Below are 13,329 nucleotides of genomic sequence, written 5' to 3'. Positions count from 1 at the left end.
CCTCTAGGTATAGAATGAAACAAGTCATCAGGTCTAACGGTTGTGTTGCGCCGAACTGTGCATTTGCATTCCGTCAAATCAAAGGTATTCTTTCGATATAAAGTTGTTTATGACAGATGAAAACGTGTCAGTTTGTCACTTTCACGACGTTGGAGTAATAACATGTTCAGCTACTTAAGACATTGGCTCGAATCGGTTGTGCCTTTAGAAATTGAGAAAATGAACTAAGGAATAATTTTTCACTTCTCATTGACTTCCCAATCCACGGTCTGGTCTGTCGAGTCTGCTTCGTTATGCCACTGGCTTTAGAAGTGCATTTTTTTCAATGTTTCCTGTCCTCCACCCTCTACTCGATTACTTTTGAGGCGAGAAGAGGACGGAGGAGTTAGCAAAACCGATTGAGAATCTCCCCTGGTTGGGCTCTGTGACGTTAAGAGCCATCTGAACAAGGTAGGCTGTATTCTCTCCCGCACTTCCCTTTTTAAAATGTATAAAAGTCACTAAATGGGGTTTGTAACCTTAGAAAAAAGTTGTACTAGTCAGTATTCATCATATACTAAACGTGTATTTGTGTGATGTCAGGATTTCATGTTAAGTTTATCTTCCTGAGGTTGCCCAAATTTACACCCCATCATTACTGATTTCATTTAATGAATAAAGTGGCATTCCATAGCAACAGTGTGTGAGAAGTCATGGCCCAATGATTGTACTTGCTAGCAGCATGTGTCCAGCATCCCAAGCTACATCTGTAATCAGTTCCGAAAGGTGGGGGGGGGGAAATCGCAGTTTGTAATGCTGAGCAGTGAACAAGAAACGAATTAACCCTGTTTTTAGATGCTTGTGAGTATTGTCAATAATGATGAGTGAAAAAGTTACCCAGGAACAAAAATAATACCTCCCCAAAAATTTATATTTGAATCTATGACTTAATAACAAGCTTTAATCATATTGTGGGTCATTTAAATAATTTTGAGTGGCTTGTTATTGTGTATCACTTTCTTTTTGCACTGTTTTGTATTCCATTATATTGTGAAAGTTTTTTTTATCTAATTGAAAGTCATTTTATATCACAAGGCCTCATTCCTATTCATATATGTCATTATTCTATTGTTATCATACACTGAGAGTGAAAGCAGAGCTCTTCTTAACAAGAGGCATAGCTTATGTATGATGTCCAGTCCAACTGATGTCCCCTTTCCTTACCCCATGTGAACCCGATTGAATAAAGACAAACCTCAGAACCTCAGCAGGACTCATCTTTTAAGCACCAGAACACAACAAGCATACAATTAGGGTTGGGTAGGTTACTTTATAAATGTAAGGCTTAGTTACTAGTTACCTGTCCAAAATTGTAATCAGTAACGTAACTTTTGGATTATCCAAACTCTGAAATGTAATCTGATTACATTCATTTACTTTTAGATTACTTTCTCCTTAAGAGACATGTTTGTCTTCTAATGCCTGTCTGTCTATTGCAGGATAAATCAATGTTAAAATTCACATAGCTGGCCATATATGGATGTTAAATTGTACTTTATGGGTTGGTTAACTAGGCTTCTTCTAACCCATTGCTTTCTACTACATATAATAATACGATTAAATGATATCTTTACATTAAAATCTAATTCTATCATAATTCCAGTCATTCCAATAAATGTTATACCCCTTGATCTTCAAGAATAGGTCTTGGAAATATGGAAGTATAGCTCAGTCATATTGTTTTACCTGAGCATAACCCCAAAACTAAGGACTTATTGGCCAGCCCTACTCTGTTGTTTATGATTTTATTGTCATGGAGGACTGATTGGGCTCATCGATTCGAGTTTTAAAATAAATGCTACGCTCATGGAACGGCAGGCTTTGAGCACTACTGATAAGTGCTATTTACATGTGAAAATGAATGCCATTTTCTGTAGGTCTATTTTTTACCTTTTTTGTTGGTGATACATTTTTAATATGCAGCTGTTTAAATGGCAAATCCACAGATGAAACAATAAAACCGGCAACTCACCTCGGTTTTGGGTAAAAAGCTGAGGGGTGGGCCTGGAGAGCTATCGATGCAAGGACTGACCATCCATGATATCACAATTATTGTTTTAACCATGTTATGAGGCTATACAGTGTTCGTTTGTACAATGCTTACAAACATTGGAGAAAAACAAGCGTATATTTTGGGTTCTCATGGAGTGTGACAGTTGAACTAAACTCATGAGTCATGTATAAGTTCAATTCTTCAAGAATCAATTGATATATATATATATATATATATATATACACACACACACACACACATCATGTATAAACCCCAGATATATGTAGCAACTACAGATTGTCCCTTTGCGTCTATCAAAAGTGTGTAGGTTTGAGACTGTGTCCATTAGACCTACGGAATTTTTTTTATCAGCATGAATTAGCTTGAGCAATAAAAGCCCCACTGTTATTCCATAGGCTGGGATCTCCACTATGCAGCTGTTGCAAAAGCGCATTTTTCATTGGCTGTCCACTGGTTTCAAAAGCAATGATAGATAGGCTGCTTAAACTTCTTGAATTCAACCATTATTCGTTTCAAATACATACTGTATATTTGTGAACAGCCATCCACAATCCGTAAGGCGCAAATAGCTAAATGAGAGAGCAGCAGTGTGACTCACATCAATGCGCTATGTAGATATCAATAATAAGTGATATCCGTATCGCCGTAGACTACACCACTGCTGTCATCCATACCTCCAAGCGTTTATTCAAGTTGGATAATCTTTGGATGCCGACAGCAGTCGCACCATTGGAAGACATAGATTGGACTGTAGCCTACAATACCTATTCCTGCTCTTTTCCCACAATCCGTCAAACACATTTGTTGTGTCATCATAGCGGTCTCTGACTTCTCAGACTCACTCAGATGGAACAAACTTAAACTTGTGGCTTTTTTTAATACTGATGTGAATGTCATTGAGAAAACAGAGAAGTGTCATATTTATTTTTGCAAACATCCCTTCTGAATTTAAAAGTCATTATTGAAGTAATCATCTAGTTTTCCAAAAGTTACAATGTTTACAATACTGATTACAATATTTTTGCTGGTAACGTAACGGATTACAGTTACCTTTTTTTTGTAATCTATTACTCCCCATACAATCAAACAACTAGGCGCAGCACATAGGCTTTTTGAATCTGTGTGCGTCTACTCTCATGATGTATTTGACATGGCACTTCCAAATGTCCTAATGTTGGAGCTTTTTAAATCAAATCTAAATGTATTTGTCACGTACACGTGTTTAGCAGATGTTATTGCGGGTGTAACAAAATGCTTGTGTTTCTAGCGCTAACAACTTCACAACAATACACACAAATCTAAAATAAAGGAATTAAGAATATAGAAATATTGGCGAGCAATGTCAGAGCGGCATAGACTTAGATACAGTAGAATAGAATATGCATATGAGATGAGTAAAGTGACTAGCGTTCCATTATTTAAAGTGAAGTGATTCTAAGTCTATGTATATAGGGCAGCAGTCTCAAATGTGCTAGTGAGGGCTATTTAACAGAATTTAACAGTCTGATGGCCTTGAGATAGAAGCTGTTTTTCAGTCTCTCGGTCCCAGCTTTGATGCATCTGTACTGACCTCGCCTTCTGGATGATAGCGGGTTTACAGGCAGTGGCTCGGGTAGTTGCTGCGCTTGATGATCTTTTTGGCCTTCCTGTGACATCGGGTGCTGTAGGTGTCCTGGAGGGCAGGTAGTTTGCCCCCGGTGATGCTTTGGGCAGACCACACTACCCTCTGGAGAGCCCTGCGGTTGGTGGCGGTGCATTTGCCGTACCAGGCGGTGATACATGGTTTCAGATGCCAAGGCAAATTTCTTCAGCCTCCTGAGGTTGAAAGGCACTGTTGCATCTTCTTCACCACACTGTCTGTGTTGGTTGACCATTTCAGTTTGTCAGTGATAACAAGGGATACTACAATTTTATCACAATTGGCAAAATAATTTGTTTGGTTCAGCATGTTTACAATTCTGATAAGAACAGCAGTTCTGAGTAGGCTATGATTACCAAAACAAAATTGTGCTTGGTCACGTGACTCCCTCTATGCAATTTGTATGCACAAGATCTCGTGGGTGGGAGCTGCTCTGCCCTCACGTTGAAGTATAGACCCCTTTCTGTGTTTGAAAACATTGCCACACGATGGCAATGTGCGTAAGTTGGTGGACGACCACAGAGGAGGGCTTATAGAACACCAGCAAAAAAACTGCAATTTTTACATGTTGCTTAAGAGTGCATTTCACACAAATTTTGGATTATAACAGGATTTCTTCAGGCTAGGGTCTATTTTTCTCCACTCCTGTCTGACTGACGTGCCCAAAGTAAACTGCCTGTTACTCAGGCCCAGTAGCCAGGATATGCATATAATTGGCACCATTGGATAGAAAACACTTTGAAGTTTGGAGAAATAATGTTGAAGAATAATGTAGGAGAATATAACACAATTGATATGGTAGGAGAAAATCCAATGAAAAAACAACCGGAAATGTATTTTTGAGAGTCTGTGCTCTTACAATGGAAAGCTTTGCAATTCCAGCTCCCAGATTGCAATTCCTATGGCTTCCACAAGATGTCTACAGCCTTTGATCAAGGTTTCAGGCTTGTTTCTTCCCAAACAAGGAAGAATTTAGAGTTTTGGTACAAGGAGTCAGAGTTGGAAATCAGTCTGTGCTCACACGATGAACATGCATGCGCCTGCTAATTTTACTTTCCTATTGAACATACTTCTTTCCATATGAAATATTATAGTTTAATTACATTTTAGGGTACCTGAGGATTAAATAGAAATTTATTATGACTTGTTTTAACAAAGTTTAGCGGTAGCTTTTTGGATTCCTTTCTCTGCATGTTGAACGAGTGGATTACTCAAATCGATGGTGCCAACTATACAGACTTGTTGGGATATAAAGAAGGATTTTATCTAACAAAACGCATATTGTAGCTGGGACCCTTTGGATTGCAAATCAGAGGAAGTTTTTCAAAATATATTCATCTTTAAATCGCCATTTTTGATTCTATGAAGCTGTTGGTTGAAAAATAGTTTGATGTGGGGTGTCATCCTCAAACAATCGCATGGCATGCTTTCGCTATAAAGCTTATTGTAAATTCACAAAAATGCATGCTTTTAAACAATATAAGATGTTTAATATCCATAATTTGTAGTCTTGTTGCGCGAGTTGGAACCGGTGTTTTTCTGGATCAAACGCGCCAAATAAATGGACATTTTGGATATATAATGACGGAATTAATCGAACAAAAGGAACATTTTTGATGTTTAAGGGACATATTGGAGTGTCAACAGAAGAAGCTTGTCAAAGGTAAGGCATGAATTATATCTTTATTTCTGAGTTTCCTGTCACGCCTGGCTGGTTGAATTATGATTGTCTGTCTTTGTTTGTTTGGGTGATGTCCTTAGATAATAGCATGGTTTGATTTAACCAGCAGCATACCACCCTGCATACCACTGCTGGCTTGCTTCTGAAGCTAAGCAAGGTTGGTCCTGGTCATTCCCTGGATGGGAGACCAGATGCTGCTGGAAGTGGTGTTGGAGTGCCAGTAGGAGGGACTCTTTCCTCTGGTATAAAAAATATCCCAATGCCCCTACACACTGCCCTGTGTAGGGTGTCGTCTTTTGGATGGGACATTAAACGGGTGTCCTGACTCTCTGTGGTCATTAAAGATCCCATGGGATTTATTGTAGGGGTGTTAACCCCGGTGTCCTGGCTAAATTCCCAATCTGGCCATCAAACCATCACGGTCACCTAATAATCCCCAGTTTACAATTGGCTCATTCATCCCCCTCCTCTCCCCTGTAACTATTTCCCAGGTTGTTGCTGCAAATGAGAATGTTTTCTCAGTCAATTTACCTGGTAAAATAATAAGTATTTTGAAATCTGACATGTTGGCTGGATTAACAAGTGTCGCTTTAATTTGGTGTATTGCATGTGTGATGTCATGAAAGTTTAATATTTATAGTCATTTAATTTGAATTTGGATGTTGTCAAATCGATCCCGCTAAAGGGATTTGATCCCTAAGAAGTTTTAATATAATGTGTGTCATCATCGCAAATCAACTGCATTATACGTCAAAAACATTTAAACTTCAACCAGTTAAGTGGCTCTTTGGCTAGCTTTTGTTACAGCCGATGTCATTGAGCATTCTAGCTAACAAGCAATCTAGCTAACAAGCAATCTAGCTAACAAGCAATCTTGCTAATAAGCAATCTAGCTAACTGCTGCATCCAAAATGGTTTGCTTGCAAAGATCACAACCAAATATAATCTTAGCGACGGTTCAAGCAAAAATCAAAAACATCATTGATGAGAACCCCAAAAAGTTATTTTTTGTTTATATTACCTCTACACATCTAGGCTATGTTGAATGGACGCAGATGGCGATGGCTTTCTTACTGCAGCCAAGAGTTGCGCGCATATGTATGTGACGACAGTGTGTCGTGTCCTGGAAAGGGGTTCATCCTCTCCTGTGGGTGGTGCCCCGTTACTAATGCAATAAAGCTCCTTGAAGCGATCCCAGCACAAGGCGTGGATTATTTTTTATCTGACAGACCCACAACGACTTTCTCCTCCACTCTAGCACTCTGTCATTACCAGCCAGCTGCGGCACGTCTGTAAGTAGACATTTTGGGACTTAATACATTTGATTGTTCTTTATTGTGTGCAGTACAGAGACATTTCTCTCAATCAATCAGATTGTTGCAGAATGAGTGAAGAGAAAGCACAAGCAATAGAGGAGAGTGGGAGATCTTGTATTTGTTTATGGTAAGTTCTAAAGAAATAATTTGAGAGAAATAATACCTCCATTGGATACAATGCAAACCTGCCTTGTTAATGCATGCTGTTTTAAATAACACTCAAAGAAATTAAATACTGAATACAAGCTTTTAAACAAGTTGATAGATCTTCAGACCATTCATATTTCTGAACCATAAAAACATGTTTCCATAAATGCATTTGTTATTTATGAAATACTGTATGCAACTTGTTCAAATGTTTGATCATCTGAAATATGATAACTAAATAAGTTCTGGTTAGGCATTGATTGGGTCACTGGGTTTAGATATTCTAGATGTCAAGGATGTGACATATTGCAACTTCCAACAGTCAGTCAGTCAGACACTCTCTCTGCAGTCAGTCACACCCTCTCTCTCCAGTGTCAGTCAGACAGACACTCTCTCTCCAGTGTCAGTCAGACAGACTCTCTCTCTCCAGTCAGTCAGTCAGACACTCTCTCCAGTCAGTCAGTCAGACACTCTCTCTCTCCAGTCAGTCAGACACTCGCTCTCTCCAGTCAGTCAGTCAGTCAGACACTCTCGTCAGACACTCTCTCCCCAGTCAGTCAGTCAGTCAGTCACGCTCTCTCCAGTCAGTCAGTCAGACACTCTGTCCGAAGTCAGTCAGACACTCTCTCGCTCTCCCGAGTCAGTCAGACACTCTCTCGCTCTCCCGAGTCAGTCAGACACTCTCTCACTCTCCAGTCAGTCAGTCAGACACTCTCTCGCTCTCCCGAGTCAGTCAGACACTCTCTCGCTCTCCCGAGTCAGTCAGACACTCTCTCACTCTCCAGTCAGTCAGTCAGACACTCTCTCTCTCCCCAGTCAGTCAGTCAGACACTCTCTCTCTCCCCAGTCAGTCAGTCAGACACTCTCTCTGCAGTCAGTCAGTCAGTCTCTCTCTCTCCAGTCAGTCAGACACTCTCTCGCTCTCCAGTCAGTCAGTCAGTCTCTCTCTCCCCAGTCAGTCAGTCAGACACTCCCTCTCTCTAGATAGTCAGTCAGTCAGACACTCTCTCTCTCTCTTCAGTCAGTCAGACACTCTCTCCAGTCAGTCAGTCAGACACTCCCTCTCTCTAGATAGTCAGTCAGTCAGTCAGTCAGTCAGACACTCTCTCTCTCTCTTCAGTCAGTCAGACACTCTCTCCAGTCAGTCAGTCAGACACTCTCTCTCTCCAGTCAGTCAGTCAGTCAGACACTCCCTCTCTCTCTCTCTCCAGGGTCAGTCAGACAGACACTCTCTCTCCAGTCAGTCAGTCAGTCAGACACTCTCTCTCTCTCCAGGGTCAGTCAGACAGACACTCTCTCTCCAGTCAGTCAGTCAGACAGACACTCTCTCTCCAGTCAGTCAGTCAGACACTCTCTCCAGTCAGTCAGTCAGTCAGTCAGTCAGACACTCTCTCCAGTCAGTCAGTCAGTCAGTCAGTCAGTCACTCTCTCTCTCCAGTCAGTCAGTCAGACACTCTCTCCAGTCAGTCAGTCAGACACTCTCTCCAGTCAGTCAGTCAGACACTCTCTCTCCAGTCAGTCAGTCAGACAGACACTCTCTCTCCAGTCAGTCAGTCAGTCAGTCACTCTCTCTCTCCAGTCAGTCAGTCAGACACTCTCTCTCCAGTCAGACACTCTCTGTCTCCAGTCAGTCAGTCAGTCAGTCAGACACTCTCTCTCCAGTCAGTCAGTCAGACACTCTCTCTCCAGTCAGTCAGTCAGAAACTCACTCTCTCCAGTCAGTCAGTGAGTCAGACACTCTCTCTCTCCAGTCAGTCAGTCAGTCACTCTCTCTCTCTCTCTCTCTCTCTCTCCAGTCAGTCAGTCACTCTCTCTCTCTCTCTCTCTCTCTCCAGTCAGGCAGTCAGTCAGACACTCACTCTCTCCAGTCAGTCAGTCAGAAACTCACTCTCTCCAGTCAGTCAGTGAGTCAGACACTCTCTCTCTCCAGTCAGTCAGTCACTCTCTCTCTCTCTCCAGTCAGTCAGTCAGTCAGACAATCTCTCTCTCCAGTCAGGCAGTCTCTCTCTCTCTCTCTCTCTCTCTCTCTCTCTCTCTCTCTCTCTCTCTCTCTCTCTCTCTCTCTCTCTCTCTCTCTCTCTCTCTCTCTCTCTCTCTCTCTCTCTCTCTCTCTCTCTCTCTCTCTCTCTCTCTCTCTCTCTCTCTCTCTCTCTCTCTCTCTCTCTCTCTCTCTCTCTCTCTCTCTCTCTCTCTCTCTCTCTCTCTCTCTCTAGTCAGGCAGTCAGTCAGACACTCTCTCTCTCCAGTCAGTCAGTCAGTCAGTCACTCTCTCTCTCCAGTCAGTCAGTCAGACACACTCTCTCTCCAGTCAGTCAGTCAGACACTCTCTCTCCAGTCAGTCAGTCAGACACACTCTCTCTCCAGTCAGTCAGACACACTCTCTCTCCAGTCAGTCAGTCAGTCAGTCAGACACACTCTCTCTCCAGTCAGTCAGTCAGACACACTCTCTCTCCAGTTAGTCAGACACACTCTCTCTCCAGTCAGTCAGCCACTCTCTCTCTCCAGTCAGCCAGTCAGACACTCTCTCTCTCCAGTCAGTCAGTCAGACACTCTCTCTCCAGTCAGTCAGTCAGTCAGACACTCTCTCTCCAGTCAGTCAGTCAGACACTCTCTCTCTCAGTCAGTCAGTCAGACACTCTCTCTCTCCAGTCAGTCAGTCAGACACTCTCTCTCTCCAGTCAGTCAGACACTCTCTCTCTCCAGTCAGTCAGTCAGACACTCTCTCTCTCCAGTCAGTCAGTCAGACAGACACTCTCTCTCCAGTCCAGTCAGTCAGTCAGTCACTCTCTCTCTCCAGTCAGTCAGTCAGACACTCTCTCTCTCCAGTCAGTCAGTCAGTCAGTCAGTAAGACACTCTCTCTCCAGTCAGTCAGTCAGACACTCTCTCTCTCCAGTCAGTCAGTCAGTCAGTCAGTCACTCTCTCTCTCCAGTCAGTCAGTCAGTAAGACACTCTCTCTCTTCAGTCAGTCAGTAAGACACTCTCTCTCTCCAGTCAGTCAGTCAGTAAGACACTCTCTCTCTTCAGTCAGTCAGTAAGACACTCTCTCTCTTCAGTCAGTCAGTAAGACACTCTCTCTCTGCAGTCAGTCAGTCAGTCAGACACTCTCTCCAGTCAGTCACTCTCTCTCTCTCTTCAGTCAGTCAGTCAGACACTCTCTCCAGTCAGTCACTCTCTCTCTCTCTCTCTCTTTGAAAGTATTACATTGTTGAATTATATATACCATTTGTATGTAGCCTATTATAAACTCATTGATTGCAAAATGGCATAGTGCATCCCTCTACTGTATGTCCTTAGCATAGTGTTCGCTCTGCTGTCTGGCACAGTGTGTTATGGGAAGCCACTGACTCAATTCCCTAGAGTTTTAAATGTTGTGCCCAGCAGCAAGTTCCCTTTCCTGGAAGGGTTCAGTGAATTTCCCGGCACACAGACAGATGGAGAATAACTAAACTGGGATAATCATTTCATTTATGAATTCATTATTATTTTACCAGGAGTTGCCTGTCAGCGTGTAACCAGCATCCCATCATGGTGGCATTCAAAGGAATCTGGACCAAGGACTTCTGGAGAGCTGTGTCAGCCGAGTACCTAGCTTCCCTGATCTTCGTCCTCCTCAGCCTGGGCTCCACCATCAACTGGGCATCCGAGTCGGACAACCCTCCCCCCGCAGACCTGGTCCTCATCTCGCTGTGCTTTGGCCTGGCCATCGCCACCATGGTGCAATGCTTCGGACACGTCAGTGGCAGTCACGTCAACCCGGCGGTCACAGCAGCCATGGTGGTGACCAGGAAGCTGAGCCTGGCCAAGGGTGTCTTCTACCTGGCTGTGCCTGGGGGCGATCACTGGGGCAGGGCTCCTCTACCTGGTGACACCAGTGTCTGTCAGAGGGGGCCTTGGAGTGACTCTGGTAACACATATAGTTTAGCCTTAAAATCAGAGAATCTAGCTAGCAACAGTCAGAGTTGACACCTATGGACTAGTTTGGGACTATTCCATCAGGCAAGGTCAATCAAGCACAGCTAAAGTATTTGAAAATATTGTGAATACTAGTTGAACCCAGGTCTGGTATGGATTGATGCCATAAAGTGTTGTTCATTCATAGACGAAGACGCACCGACTGTGGCTAACTCTTACTCTCGTTTCCCAGGTGAACCCTAAGCTCAACATGGGCCAAGCCCTGTTGGTGGAGCTCCTGATCACCTTCGAGCTGGTCTTCACCGTGTTCGCCACCTGCGACCCCAAACGCTCTGACCTTAACGGCTTGGTTGGCCTCGCCATTGTAGTCGCTGTAACCGTCGGCCATCTGTTCGCGGTGAGTGGGATTCTATCTCTAACTTGAGTTAGGTCAATTAGGGGCCAGGCCACATGTTGTAGTGTTTAGAGCTCTAGGATTATAGCAAACCTGAAGGCCTCAAGAGTCAGACATTACAGTATATTTAATTCAATACCAACTATGGAAGAAAATGTAAACAGGGCATTGATGTAGATTGGTGATGTAGTTTGTTCTTTAAATCATCATAATGGTAGAATAGTACAATATAGTGCATTAGTTCACAGTTAGTTCATATCTCACGTGTGCATCCTCCTCCATGCCAACCAATCATCAGGGACCTACCTAAACCCCAGTAATTGTCCTGCAAACGACATGCTACCTACCTCTAGTCATAGCAAAGCTTGACTTCAATATGCTGCCTACATGCCACTAGATGCCAATCAGTGCTAACTAGTACCATTTACTGTATATCTATGGAATACCAGCATACATTTCCCCATGATGATATATACTTTCATTGTATCATTATCATGTATTCAAGTGGAACAATCCACTACTGTAGGTGTTGTGTCAGCTCTGGCTAGGTCTTGCTCCATGTCTCTCTCTCTCTCCCTCTACAGTGCTCGCATGTTAAAACCTCTATGCCATGCTTTGTGTTCTAGATCCCATACACAGGAGCCAGTATGAACCCCGCTCGCTCCTTTGGGCCTGCAGTCGCCACCATGAATTTTGAAAACCACTGGGTAAGATAGAAACTGCTGCCGCCTTCTTGCCCTCAAAGGGCTATACTCCTACACAGTTGTCGGTGAAGGGGGAATATCTAAGCCATGTAGTCCATATCTAAGACATTGGTTTCTATTTGCCAATATGAGGGACACATCTGTTTCATGTGTTGAAACCATATCTCAAATGGTTAAAACTGACCTGCCATGTTGTGAAGCATTGTTGATCATACACTGAGTGTACCAAACACTATGACAGACTGACCAGGTGAATCCAGATGAAAGCTATGATCCCTTATTGATGTCACATGTTGAATCCACTTAAAATCAGTGTAGATGAAGGGGAGGAGACAGGTGAAAGAATGACTTTTTTGTATGTGTGCCATTCAGAGGGGGAATGGGCAAGACAAAATATTTAAGTGCCTTTGAAGGGGGTACGGTTTCCCATGTGCATCAAGAATGGTTCTCCAGCCAACTTGACACAAGTGTGGGAAGCATTGGAGTCAACATGGGCCAGTATCCCTGTGGAACTCTTCTGGCACCTTATAGTCCATGCCCCAGTGAATTGAGGCTCTTCTGAGGACAAACGGGGGTGCAACTCAATATTAGGAAGATGTTCCTTATGTTTTGGACACTCAGTGTATATCATTCATTAAACAGTTGAAAGGTAAACTCTTTGCTTAAAATATAGGGTCAGATATGTGTTTAGATGTGATTTTGTGATAAGTGTTCAGGTTGTCTCTGTTCTCCATGAGCAAGGGGGGCTAAAGTAGTATGGGGGGCACTGGAGGGGGCTACAGCTACAGGACTATGGACATTTTGAATAATTCTCACGGAGCTGTTCATACTGACTCAGCAAGGCACAGTGGAACTGCTTGGTGTGTGTGTGTGTGTAGGGGAGGAGGGTCTGGGTCTTGGATATAATTAGGATAGGTCTTCTCACTGAGAGTGGTGTCATTATCTGACGGGTGTTTGCGGTCTTTTGAGAACAACATGGTTGACTTGGCAGAACCCAAAAAAGGTACCTGGCTCCACTGAGGATGCCCATGAACAACGACTGTTGCACCTTTACAGACATGACAAGACATCTAGTCTAATAATGCATGGCAGCTCTGTCAGAATGGGGTAACCTCCGCTGTGGTAATGGGTTCATATTTGTCTGAACTGGGTTTGACTTTTATCTGTATTGCAGGTGTACTGGGTTGGTCCAATCCTGGGTGGCATCATGGCGGCTGCCCTCTATGAATACCTGTTCTGCCCGGACCCTGAGCTGAAGAGGATGCTGCGGGACGTCTTCCAGAAGGATCCAGCATCGAGGAAGTACAGGGAGGTGGAGGGCAACGGCGTGTACCAAGGGGAACCAGATGACCTGATCACCAAGCCACCGTCCAACCACCACATCGACCTGGAGAAGGAGGAAAATAAGGATATTTTCCGGGACTTGACAAGCGAGGTGCTGTCATCCGTATGACTACCACAGGCACGGAAGAGGGAGACCA

At 43.4% G+C, this 13,329-nt stretch overlaps 1 pseudogene; it reads left to right on the top strand.

Annotated features, from left to right (window-relative positions):
* Positions 1–6,600: 6,600 nt before the first annotated feature.
* Positions 6,601–13,301, top strand: LOC139377361 (aquaporin-4-like; annotated as a pseudogene).
* The last annotated feature ends 28 nt before the right edge of the window (positions 13,302–13,329 follow it).

The sequence above is a fragment of the Oncorhynchus clarkii genome, chromosome 20 (genome assembly GCF_045791955.1).
Source record: "Oncorhynchus clarkii lewisi isolate Uvic-CL-2024 chromosome 20, UVic_Ocla_1.0, whole genome shotgun sequence".
In the NCBI taxonomy this organism is placed as follows: domain Eukaryota; kingdom Metazoa; phylum Chordata; class Actinopteri; order Salmoniformes; family Salmonidae; genus Oncorhynchus; species Oncorhynchus clarkii.
The sequence above is the reverse complement of the archived record's forward strand: the minus strand, read 5'-3'. Positions and strand labels throughout refer to the sequence as shown.